The sequence below is a fragment of the Neofelis nebulosa genome, chromosome 16, assembly GCF_028018385.1.
Source record: "Neofelis nebulosa isolate mNeoNeb1 chromosome 16, mNeoNeb1.pri, whole genome shotgun sequence".
Taxonomy (NCBI): Eukaryota; Metazoa; Chordata; class Mammalia; order Carnivora; family Felidae; genus Neofelis; species Neofelis nebulosa.
Genome location: NC_080797.1, coordinates 8027159 through 8040680, shown reverse-complemented (window position 1 = coordinate 8040680; position 13522 = coordinate 8027159). Strand labels below are relative to the sequence as shown.

The 13522-nt window shown below is 48.8% G+C and overlaps 1 protein-coding gene across 2 annotated transcripts in view; it reads right to left on the bottom strand.

Moving 5' to 3' along the window:
• LOC131496841 (protoheme IX farnesyltransferase, mitochondrial) overlaps nucleotides 1–13522 on the bottom strand; it is a 138161-nt gene that overhangs the window by 17589 nt on the left and 107050 nt on the right. The gene's annotated exons all lie outside the window — the stretch shown is intronic.

The window sequence follows — 13522 nt, the reverse complement described above, 5'->3', positions numbered from 1 at the left end:
AGTTAGTGCCAAGTAGGTGACGGCCAGAGAAAAACCACCCGGAACACGGTACCGGTAATGTTTGGGCAAAAGCTGGCATCTCAACCCTGCCCGTGTATTTATAGTTTAAACACATTACCCCATTAGCAGTAACGGATAATGACAGTATGTCTGAGTGTATCTATCTGTGATAAATTACAGGCTTGGCAAGGGACCGGCTTGGGGCCCACGGCCACACACCAGGGGGCTGCCCCACACGGATAGCTCACTTTCGGTGCCACAGCTGGTTTCAGAGCCACGGCATCTCCGGAGGACCCTAGTGAACAGGGTCAAATACAACTCTCCACCAGCCGGGACGATCCTACGCCTGATTCTCACCAGAGCCCACTTTTTTTTTTTTTTTAAGTTTATTTATTTATTTTGAGAGAGACAGAGACAGCATGGGTTGGGAGGGAAGGAGAGAGAAATCCCAAGCAGGCTCCGCGCTGTCAGCGCAGAGCCTGATGCAGGGGCTCGAACCCACGAACCGTGAGATCATGACCTGAGCCGAAGTCAGACACTTAACCGACTGAGCCACCCAGGCGCCCCTTGCCAGAGCCCACTTTCTAAGGTGGACTTTACATGGGATCTTGTGAGAGAGACGGGGAGAGACAGAGAGAGAGAGAAAGAGAGAGAAAGAGAGAGAAAGAGAGAGAGAGAGAGAGAGAGAGAGAGAGAGAGAGAGAGAGAGAGAGAATGAATATCTCAAGCAGACTCTCCACTGTGAGCCCGGAGCCTGATGCAGGGCTCGATCTCACGAACGGTGAGACATGACCTGAGCCAAAATCAAGAGTCAGACGCTTAACCGACTAAGCCACCCAGGCACCCCTATATTTCAGTCTATGTTAATAATTTCCCTGTGCTGTTCAGAATTCTTTTGTAACGTCATCATTAATAGGTACATAGTGGTCTATTCTGTGGATTCAACACAATTAATTCAGTCAATATAGCCTTTCTGGATATTTTGTATTTTTCCTTTTAAATCAGAAGTAACAGCATATATATCTTACAGACTGTTGTTCATAGTTCTGACTAGGATGCATCCTGAGGATAAATTCCCAGACATGAGACTGCAAGGCCAGCTGACATGCACGTTTGTAGGGATTTGACTTGTACCATCAGTCTACGCCCCAGAGGGTTTAGGCTCTTTTACACTATCAGCAGTACATGAGAAAGCCTATTATTTCTAGAACCTGTATCAACACTGGGTATGGCATTAAACACAAACCAAAAATTAACAACGTAAAAACATGTTTACTGAGACAGCATTATCCCCATTTCACAGAAGAGAAACTGAGGCTCAGATGGCCCTTGAACAATGAGAGGAACGGGGTGCCGACCGCAATGCACAGTTGAAACATCCACGTGTAACTTCTGACTCGCCCAAAACTTAACTACTGATAGAACCACGAGAGATCCCTTTTTACCAAGATACGCAGTTTATTGCAGAGACAAACTGCTTATACAGAGATGATTAGCATCACACATGGCATTTTATTATTACCTTTTAAATTCTTTTTTATGTTTATTTATTTATCTTTGGGAGAGAGAGAGAGAAGACAAAGCTTGAGCAAGGGAGAAGCAGACAGAGAGGGAAAGAGAGAATCCCAAGCAGGGGCTCCATCTCACGAACTCCAAGATCATGGCCTGAGCCGAAATCAAGAGCAACCCATTGGATGCTCAACCCATTGAGCCACCCAGGCACCCACACGTGGCATTTTCTTTTCTTCAAGTTTATTTATTTATTTTGAGAGAGAGAGAGTGCAAGAGGAAAAAGGGCAGAGAGAGAGAGGGAGAGAGAGGGAGAGAGAGGGAGACACAGAATCGGGCTCTGTGCTGACAGCACAGACATGGAAGTCAAACTCAGGAACCGTGAGATCATGACCTGAGCCGAGATCAACCGACTGAGCCACCCCGGCGCCCCCGCATGGCATTTTAAATGGGTGCTCCCAAGACTCGAGCTCACAACAGCATCCAGAGGTGGTTATGAAATTGTTACAGCAGCTGATTTTACTGAGTTACGATTTAATACTCCATCTCTAAATGTGTTCATCTTTCTCTCTGCTCAAATGGCACCCTGTGAAGTCTGCAAATGTTTGGGCAAGTTTTGAATAATTTTAACTTTATGTAATAGATTTGTGTGTGTTTATGGTAGTATTATGCATCCACGACATACGTTTTTAATTTTTTTTGAAATTTCTAGGCCATGTGGTGAGTTTTTTCAAATTGTTGCCAACCTCCAACCTTTTTTTCTAATATACTTATTGAGAAAAAAAAAATCCACATATACGTGGACCTGCACAGTTCCAACCCGTGTCAATCAAGGGTCAGCTGTACCAGTAAAATAACTTGGAAACAGACTTGTACTCGGATTTACTCCTTGGCTCATTGATGCAATCCCACTGGTCTGTGGGGGTGCCCTGCTGTAGTACAACTTCCTGATTCTCTGATTGCTTGGATCTTGCTGAGCCTGGAGGGGGGGTGTGGGGGCTGGAGTCTTTAGGCTGTTGCCTTCAGCTGGGAGCAGCAGCCTGAGGGTTTAAAAGCTCCTTTGGTTTACCCCGAGGTAGAAATAGCCTAAGTTCCTCCGGCATTACCTGAGATGAAAACACTGGGGAAGCACTACATTTACATACATACATACATACAAGGTCGGACCTAGGATATAAGGTGGGGAGCAAGACAGACACGGTCCTTGTCCTGGGGGCGCTTATGCTGAAGTGAGAGTTAAATAGGCCGGCAATCTGGGGCCACTGTGTGTGGGTGCTGGGGGGCTGGACAGGGGGAGGTTTGTAGGAAGAAGTGCTGGGTGGGCGGGAGAGGGGATAGAAGGGTGGACAGGAGTGATTCAGGCAGCGGGCACAGCACGAGGGGCTGGAGGGGTCAGAGAACACTGGGAGGGAAGGCCACACGGAGACATCAAGACATCGACATCGTGGGAACACTGCCTCTGGGCAGATGCACAGAAGAGGTTATCTCTGCTTTTTTACACAGGGGAAGAAAACGATCAGATGTGCTTCTCACAAGGCCCTCGCTGCCTGCCGCGATGACCAGCAAAGACGGACAAGCATTCACTTGTGCGTTCATGTTGGGCATTTTCGAGGAAAAAGAAGTGTGAGCCACACCACCACTGCAAGTTGGAAGAGCACTAGCGAGAATAACGGTTCTGGGATGAAGGGAGCGTGTACCAAGTGACCTCTGGGCTCTTTTTTAAAGTTTGACGTAACCATGAAATCTTTAAAAATCATGGTGTTATTAAAGCTGCTTCAATTTAGCTGTTTCTAGGGGCGCCTGGGTGGCTCAGTCGGTTAAGCGTCCGACTTGCGCTCAGGTCATGATCTCGCGATCTGTGGGTTCGAGCCCGCTGGGAGCCTGGAGTCTGCTTCGGATTCCGTCTCTCTCTCTCTCTCTCTCTCTCTCTCTCTCTGCCCCTCCCCCACTTGCTCTCTCTCTCTCTCTCTCAAAAATAAACATTAGAAACAAATTAAAAAATTAGCCGTCTTAATAAAGAGATCTATTCTGATGCAGAAAAAGATTAGTCAGGTGCGTTCATTTCTCATCTCGGTTAAATACCACTATGACTGAGCAGGGGAGGGGCAGAGAGAGAGGGAGACACAGGATCCGAAGCAGGCTCCAGGCTCCGAGCTGTCAGCACAGAGCCTGACACGGGGCTCGAACTCATGGAGTGTGAGATCATGACCTGAGCTGAAGTCGGCCGCTCAACCGACTGAGCCACCCAGGCGCCCCTCAATCTTAACTTTAAGAATTTAACTCTATTATATCAAATTACAAAAAAAAAAAAAAAAGTAAAAATAAAATAAAATAAACCAGCATCAGGAAAAAGCAGATGGATCACACGGGAAACATTATTTTTTTCCTAATGCTGGTGCTCTCACGTAGCTATGGCAGTGGCTGTAATGGGCTTTGTTAAGGAGAGAAGGTTCCTATCTCTGCGAATGGTGGTCACCGGAGTGAACTTGCATAGGAAAGATCAGAAGAGCAGAAGAATGGGGTGTGATGGTATTGTGCACGATTTCTAACTTTCAGTAAAATGGAATAAAGGGATGACTAAGGCAAATAGCACTGTGGGGTGGGGAAGGAAGGACAGTGGCCGAGGAAAAGAATCTAGCCGTTGAACTAAAACGATTTTTTCACGTCCTTTCACTCACGCAGGCAAATAGGTTGATGGCTCACGCTCGGACTGAATGGTGATTTATTTCCAAACTCATATCCAAAACTGAATTACATTTCAAATAGAGACATCTCTCTACTGAGCATCAGCACAGAGGCAGGCTTCTCCTTCCGGCTTCCCTGTGCAGAGCTACTCCAGAAAAGGAACAACAGACCAGGGGACGGTGGGGGGCAGGGGGTGGGGGTTGTCAACACGTTCCTATGAATTATTTATTCTTCCTTTAAAATACCGTACTCCTTCGTTTACTAAACACCAATCCTAAGTAGCTCTAGTAAAGTGGAATTTTCTGCAGAAATCAGGAACAAAGGAGGTTAAAAAAAATATGCAAGCTCTAATTTGATGACTATTTACTGCACTTAATAAACATAATCCACATTACGTGACTCTGAAATAACTAACGGGAGAAATGTGGTCTTTCTGTTTAAGTCATGTGTCAGAGAGGTCTGCGAAATGTGACATTAAATCCAGAAAGCTTTACATTGTAAGCAGCTCTATAGGTAATTGGTTTATACAAAAGTTAATCTCATACTTCTTGGCTTTTCTTCCAGAATAAATGATTTTTAAATTACAAAATAAAATTTCCTTTAACAACAAAAGAAAACCCCAAACCTTAATCAAACCAAGCTAATTTAGCTTTCATTTCCTGGATGAATCCCACATTTGAGCTCTGACCTGAGCTTTTGGGGGTAAGCCCCTTCAGATAACTGCTTTGACAACGTGTCCCCAAAATCTTCTCCAGGGGTTTTCTATTTCTCAACAAGACTCAAGTTGCAGATATTGCAAGGTAGGAGAGGAATAAGGAAAAGTCAGAATTTAAGGAACAGGTAAAGCAAATGTGGATGCAAGACATATTTTATTTATTTTATTTATTTAACATTAAAAAAAAAATTTAGCATTTATTTTTGAGAGACAGAGAGAGACAAAGCATGAGCAGGGGAGGGGCAGAGACAGAGGGAGACACAGAATCAGAAGCAGGCTCCAGGCTCTGAGCTGTCAGCAGAGCCAGATGCAGGGCTCGAACCCACGAACCGTGAGATCATGACCTGAGCTGACGTCAGACGCTTAACTAGCTGAGTCACCCAGGCGCCCCTATTTATTTTATTTTTTAAATGGAATTATTTATTTTTGATAGGGGGAGGGGCAGAGAAAGGGAGAGAGAGAGAATCCCAAGCAGGCTCCGCACTGTCAGCATGGAGCCTGATGCAGAGCTCGAACTCGCGAACTGTGATATTATGACCTGAACCAAAATCAAGAGTTGGGCGTTTAAGTGTCTGAGCCACCCAGGAGCCCCAGCAAGATGTATTTTAAAAGAGAATTTAAAAACATTTAAGGGGCACCTGGGTGGCTCAGTTGGTTGGGCATCTGACTTTGGCTCAGGTCATGATCTCACATCCTGTGGGTTCGAGCCCAGTGTTGTGCTCTGTGCTGACAGCTCGGAGCCTGGAGCCTGGAGCCTGTTTTGGATCCTGTGTCTCCCCCTCTCTGTCTGTCCCTTCCCTGCTTGTGCTCTGTCTCTCTTGCTCTCAAAAATAAATAAGAAACGTTAAAAAAAATTTTTTTTTATATTAGGAGAAATTCAAGAATAAGCAGGTGTTTTGGGCAATGACTCTACTCAGAACACGGGGCTGAAGCATTATATTGAGAAAAGCTTTTTTTTTTTTTTTTCTTCTCCAGGGAGGAAAACAAAGCAGGTCTGAGCTGAATGAGTTTTGAAAGTCAGCCGAAAGAATCTTACTGATGTAGGAGGGAGGTGGGAAAAGACAGGCAGGGGTGGGAGGGTGGAGGCTGGAAGAAAAGTGAAGATGAGCCTTACTCGGTGTTGACCTCTGAGATGGGGCCTTGTAATTCAGGGATAAAGCAAAACGCGGACTCTTGAGTTACGCTACGTCAATTCAGTGTAAATTGAGGAGAATCTATCTGTAGAAAGACTGGAATTTTCAGCGAAAAGAGATTCCTATTGTTTGATCCCATCCATGGAAACCAAGTTTCTAGTGCTGGGGTCCCAAATCAGTGTATTTCTCAAATTCCCGAACTCTACTCCCCCCAGGGCTCCCATAGCACCTTCGATATCTTTCCAGTTTCCTGGTGGAGCCAGACGGTTTAATTTTCTTACCCCACTCCTTTTTTTTTTTTTTTTAAAGTTTATCCATTTATTTTGAGAGAGAGAGAGCATGCGAGTGAGCCAGGGAGGGGCAGAGAGAAAGGGAGGGGAAAAGAGAGAATCCCAAGCAGGCTCTGCACCCGGAGCACAGAGCCCGAGTTGGGGCTCAAACCCACGAACCGTAAGATCACGACCTGAGCCGAAATCAAGAGTCGGATGCTCAACCGACTGAGCCACCCAGGCGCCCCTCTTACCCCCTCCCTTTTTAATTTATAGGATTCTATTTAAGACAGCCGTGTTGTTCACCTACATAAAGTTAGGGTGAATGAATTTTAAGGCGGCTCTGAAAAGCTTTAAAAAAAACACAGTTTATAAAAAGAGAATCTGGGAAGTAAAACCACCCATCCCTGCAGCTTTGCGGAGCACCTTGGGGGTACAGGCTACCCGCAGACGAAGGTATAGACGCAGGTGACCTCACCTCCTGCAGGGCCTGCTCGGACGGATACCCAGGGGGACCAGGCTGGCGATCTACAGGGGTAAAAGCCCAAGTGATGAACAATGGAGAACCGCTACTCGGGCCTGACTGGCCGATCCCATGTGGGAATGTGCTAAAAAGCCCAGAAACCTGGGGCTTTGTTACATTTTCTATTTTCAAGTGCCGGCAACGGTAGAAAAGCCCAGCAGGCCAAACAACAACGACAAAAAGGCCTCTTCAGGATTGGGCCTGTTGGCCGCTGTCTTGCAATCTGCGGTCCAGGTGAAAGATCTCTGAGGTATGGATAACACCACGGCCCCGGAGCTGACCCCCCACTCCGCCCCGTACTGTCTTCCGTCTTCCGTGTGGTTATTTCTTTCCCATCCTCTAAGATTCGGCCTGGACATCAGAACAAGTCCTGCAAGAACATTCTCCCTCAGCCTTCTCTCCTTCCTGCTCCCGCCCCCCACCCCCAGCCCTCGGGTGGCCTGCATACCCTCGTGAGAACAGCACGGCTCAGTCCTGACGCGGACAGCTCTGGTGCCCTCCCCGGCCACCCGCCACATCCTACCTGGTTCAGGGCCTCTACCCTGTGCCACTCATCTTTCTGTTCCCTGCATCCAAGGCAGGTGCCCCAAACGCCGGCTCAAACAGACCTTTACAAACCACGCGAAAGACAGAACAAACACTACCACCAGTCAACGGGAATGGCGTTTCATGGCCAAATGTTGTCACCTCATCTGATCGAGAAGAGAGAGAGAGAGAAGGCGATAGGGTGTTTGACTCACGGACTCCAGGTCATGAATGAAAGGTGTCGGGTGTCTGCTCCTGTGACTTACTGCTCAAGTGGATGCGTTACCCTTCATACTCATATTTACTAGAATATCTGAGTATTTTTTTGGTTATAAGATGGGACGTGAGAGCTGAAGGACCCCCCATCCCCAGCACTGCTGACAAGAAGTGTTCACAACTCACGATGCTTCGGAACAATCGTAGGGGCGCCTGGGTGGCTCAGTCAGTTAAGTGTCAGACTCTGGATTTCGGCTCAGGTCATGACCTCACAGTTCATGAGTTCAAGCCCCGCGTCGGGCTCTGCGCTGACAGCACGGAGGCTGCTTGGGACTTGTGATTCTCTCTCTCTCTCTCAAAATAAATAATAAACATTAAAAAAAAAAAAAAAAAAAAAGAAGAGCTGTAAATGCTTTCATTTTGCTTATGACCATGAGAGAAAGGAATGTTCACTTCTAGAAGACCCCCCAGCGTTCCCGTCTCACCCACTGTCGTGACTAAGCGTGATGATACACGCTAAACTTTTTTGTGGACGCTTCATACTGCGCGGTTCATAATGTCGAACGATTTTAAGACCAAAATTCTCCACACTGGCACCACTCTGAGACCGAATTTGTCGTTCCTGCCATTTCGAATGACTGGTTAGCACTAAGAAAAAAAAAAAACCTCCTATACTTATAAAATGTTTATGTTCTTATTACATTTGCAATATATACACGCCAAGAGACTAATCATAACAATCCTTGGAAACTCTGTGGGGCGTCAGCCCGGTCTGGGTACTTGTCTGCTGGACCAGGGTGACGGGATGATGAACAGTCTTCATAGCTCCCCTGCAGCCTGCAAACTGTTTACATTCGCTTAAGTGCTTACTGGTAAAACCTTCAGTAAATTTGAAAAATGTCTCCTGCAAATCCCTGTAATGCTTAAGCTAAACCCTGTTCTTTAAGTTAATCATGCCAGCTACACGATCCATTCATTTGGCTTCGAAAACTCAATCTTCGTCATTTATTTAAAAACCGGGCATTGGCGGCCCCCGACCCCAAGTGTGTTAATTTGTCCTCTCTCAATAACCTCTCTCCCCGCTCTGCTCTTTCCATCTCTCCCGCCTGCAGCCCACAAAAATAACCAGGCCGTCTTCTTCAGGAAGCTCCCGCGCTGTCCAGGCCGCCCCGACCCACGTCCCCTTTCCCTGACCCCCCAGGGGACGTCTCGCCTGTCCCGACTCCCTCGGTCCACCCAGTGCGTACTGACGGGACTGCCTCGTCCATCTGCGAAGGCTTTTGAGCATCTGGCTAATTTTTCACCCCGATTAGAAGCCTCTGGAGCCTTGCGAAAACAGAACTGGAGGTACTGGGAACATGATGGGTAATCAACACATTCTCAATGAACTGAATTCGACAAAGGGATTGCTTAATTTTAAAATAATCCGGAAGCAACAGCAGACCTTGACGTTCTTCGGAACGATTCCTTTTTGTTAGGATAGAGCAGGGAAAAGGTTATTACTTAAAAAAAAAAAAAAAATACATGCTGAAGATACAAGTCTGAAGGACCTCAAAACAGGTCAAGATGGCGGACTGAAGGTGTCAGTGTCTCCCTCTTGTCCACGAACAAAGAGAACCTACGGCGGAAAACTCTGGCTTAGACAGGAGCAGGGACACTCCTGCAGAAGAGCGGCCAAGAACAGGACAGCACGGGAGGACGCACTCCACAGGCGAGGCAAAATACAAGACGCGCTCAATGTTAAAGTTAAGATCCTGGCCGCAAGAATTTGCGTACGGGGGGGGGGGGGGGGGAGGGGGGAGGGGGGTCACGGCTGGAAGGTCACAAAGCAGAACGGGGGCCCGAGACACATACCGGGCCAAGAGGAAGCTCGAGTGCAGTGGAGGGAGCCCTGGGAGGGGCAGCCTCGGGTCCTTCGTGCGACCCCACCCCCACCCTGCACCCCCTCTTCCCTTGACCGGACCAGGGATGAAATGTCGGGCCCAAGCGCGGGCAATCCCATTTCCTCTCACAAGGCTTGGGAACTGGGACAGAGGACTCAGCTGGGAGACCAGGGGGCTGAGGCTGAGGCTGCCATTTGGATGACGAGTCCGTTTAAGCAAAAGTGGGATCGGAAGAGCCAGTGGGCCGCGAGGGAAAAATGAAGTTCACGTACAGAGAAAAGCGGAGGTGGACAGTGCGGGAGGAAGCTAAACCGTGACCGAAGCGCTGAGGGGGCCATCCTTTCCAGAAGTCTGGCGGTAAGGAGAACAAGAGAAAAACTAGATCCAGCTGGTGATTCAGCAGACTCTTCTCTAAGACACAGGGACCACTTGTCCAAATACTAAGTCAGAAGAAAGGGCCCCAGTGGGGTGGTGGGGTTGGAAGAGGCACAAGGACACCCTTAGGGGAGTCTGTGCCTGTTCTCAGGCGAGCCTGAGGGGCTCTGGGCTTGGGGACCATAGGTAGAAACGGGTAGAAACGGGCCCCCAACAACTACCAACATCAGGTGCCAGATTCCAGAAGCTCTTATCTGCTGTGGAAAAACATTTGGTCCTCTGAAACAGAAGTGAGGTGTATCTTAGGAAGAACTACTAGGGACATTCACCCCTGTCCCTCTGACCCCTCACCTTGGCTCATCCTAAAACTACCAAATCCATTAAAAAAACTTTTTTTTTTTTTTTTTTACCGTTTATTCATTTTTGAGAGACAGAGACAGAATGTAAGCAGGGGAGGGGCAGAGAGAGAGGGAGACACAGCATCCGAAGCAGGCTCCGGGCTCCGAGCTGTCAGCACAGAGCCCGATGCGGGGCTCAAACCCACGAACCGCGGGATCATGACCTGAGCCAAAGTCAGACGCTTAACTGACTGAGCCACCCAGGCGCCCCCAAATCCATTTTATCTGATGAGAACCAATGTTGCAGGTAGCCAGGGATGTCTGGTGAATGGAAGGAGTTCAAGGGCGTTGGATACGTGTGATCTGTAAGAGGAGGAAGGAAGAGAGTTACCAGCAAGGATGGAAACGCAGCAGGGCAACGGGAGGCTCAGAGGTATGGCACTTCTCCATTCTGCCTGTGACAAGTTCCTCACCAGATTACCAGAGCTGTGGGTCCCTCGGGCTGTGACATAGCTGTGCTGACACGCAGCCTCAGGGGAACAGAGGCATCGGGTCTGGCTCCGAGTTAACAGGGACAAACTCTGGCGAGGCGCCAGCGCCGGAGGTCACGATAGCGCCATTCGGACCCTCCGGAGCCATTGTCTGCAGACATCTTCGGGTGCAAATGTAGCTGTCCAGAGCTCTTTGGCCAAATGCGCCAGGACTCTTGAGTTTAGCCCACGTGCATCTGGGATGCTTCCTAAGTGATGTGAGGTACAATGGGCTCAAGTTCATCAAGTGGCTCCCCCAAGCCATTAAAGGCGCTGATAAATAATTCTACCATGAAGGCCCCGGGGCTAAAGTAAAAAGCAGAAAGCTGTGGGGTCAAATGCTTCCATTTGGTAAACAGAAGCTACAATAGGATGTTTCTATTCACCACCTGCAATTATTGTATGCTCACAGCTCACTCCAACCATCAGCATCATCACTTCTTGGGTGCCTTCGAGAGCCAGGACGAATTTAAAGGTCATCTTAGTATTAACAACAACAACAACAACAAAAAGTCATCTTTCTTTCCACTGGTGAGGAAAACAGGAAAAGCGGGATTTCTCTGAGAGTTGATATGAAAGATTGTCTTCCTTTAATGGTAAGTGATGCCTTAGATTTACCGAATTGTCATTTTATGTAGAAAACAAAGAGGTACTCAGAAGTACTGTCATCTGTATTCTCCTTGGGAAACTGAAATAACTAATAATGTAATTTTGTAGATTTTTATTCTCACTAAATGGCATTTTAGTTGTAAGGATTTTTGTCTTTGATTCTCAACAAAATTGCACAAAATTTCTGTTGCCTGAAATGTAAAGGGGATGTTTATCCTGTAACTGGCTATTTCAAAAACAATTATCTTACTATTCCTTGTTTATTAAACACAGTCAATGTCACTTTCTCCATCACGGGAAACAATACAGACAAAGCTGCAGCGGCCGCCCGCTAAACAGCAAGGCGAGCGGCACGGAGGCTGGAAATGAATCTGCACGTTTACTGTCTTGAAACAGAGTGGAGTTGGAGTTTACTTTATGTAGCTCATCCCTGAGGTGAAAATACATCAGACTCGGGGCGCCTGGGTGGCGCAGTCGGTTAAGCGTCCGACTTCAGCCAGGTCACGATCTCGCGGTCCGTGAGTTCGAGCCCCGCGTCAGGCTCTGGGCTGATGGCTCGGAGCCTGGAGCCTGTTTCCGGTTCTGTGTCTCCCTCTCTCTCTGCCCCTCCCCCGTTCATGCTATGTCTCTCTCTGTCCCAAAAATAAATAAAAAACGTTGAAAAAAAAAATTTAAAAAAAAAAAAAGAAAATACATCAGACTCAAAATTATCCTTTGAAATCCCCTGCAGTGATCCATAAAGCGCACGCAAGGTTAGGCATGTACAGTTCTGGGAAATAACGACCACATCCACAAAAAATCCCCGAGGTAAATCAAAAGAGGGAACGAGGGGAAAGTCCGTATCTGGATGGCTGGGTGTTCGTGCCATTCTGCCTTTAGGACTCCGGTGGAGGAGAGACGGGGGGTCCTAAAGGGGCCTGTCTGCCGGCAGGGTCCACTCCGCTGTGTCTCGATGTCCAGCGCTGGCAACCGGACTGCACAGTCACGTGTCTTTGCCGCGACGGTTGGGGGCGCTCCGCTGGACAGTGGGGCTGCTGCTTCTTGGGAGGGGCGGGGCTGACGACTGCTTTGCTACACTGCCTGCTCCTGACGAATTACGTGCTACCCGTATGAAGAGCTGCGGAGTGTAAGAAAGGTGCAGATACGTGTAGACGGCGGAGACCTTCCTTAAGGGAGGTCTCAAGAAAACTCGAGAAGACAGGTGGAAAGGAACGGGAGGCGCAAAGGCAGGGTGGCAGGGATCGGCGGGGTTTTTCTGCGGGAGATCCGTGACCCACAGGAAGCAGCAAAGGCTTTGAAAAGCGGACACAATTTAAGTGACCTTGTGGGCGGTGGTGGCCAGTGTGCATTCTGGGTTGCCCCCCCGACCGTGACCGCCCTGGTCTAAGCCATCGTCAGCTCACCCTGGACTGGTCCGAGGCCTCTGCTCGCTCCCGTGACGCCATGGTACATTCTGAAGACTTCCCTCACAAACATCAGTGTGACCACAGCGACCCCACGCTTACGACTCACGTCTGGCATCCCGCTGCACACCGCCTCTGAGCCAGACTTGTCACTGCGGCGCCCTCGTGACCTCATCTCCTCCCACTCTGCTCCTTCTGGCCACTGCGGCCCCCGTGCTCTTCACTGGGTCGGGCACACCCTGACCGCCCGGGCTCTGCACCTGCTGTTCCCTCTGCCCACGCTGCCCCCCTTCCCTGCATCCTCAACCTCCGGGGCTCAGCGCATACCCCACCTCCTCAGGTGTCTCTGTACCTCCTCCTCAAGTGGTCTCTGCCAGTTGGCTCTATATTATCCGGTTCCTTGTTTTCTCTGGACAACTGACGGCCATCGAGAGGGACCTCTGAAACTTTATTTGGCTCACTGGTTTACTCTGTACCTCCCGACAGGACAGTAAGGAGGGCCAGAGCTGGGTCACGTCAGCCGTATTCCAGCGCTGAGCTGGAGATGCTCGGCCCGGGGCTGTTGAAAAAAGTAGGAGCCACCACAGTGAGGACTGCACTGTCATTCACTGCTGTAGCAGAAGGGTCGCAGCCTCACCTACACTCAAGAGGTAAGCGCCCCAGCTTAAGAGAACAGGACACAGCCGTCTCCTAACACGCTCCCGCCTGGGAGAGCAGAAAAAGCAGCTGGATTCTGAGTCCAGGCAGACAGACCCCAAACGCTCACGCTCTGCAGGCTACGTCAACATGGTCCCAGGGAAAACCAAGCG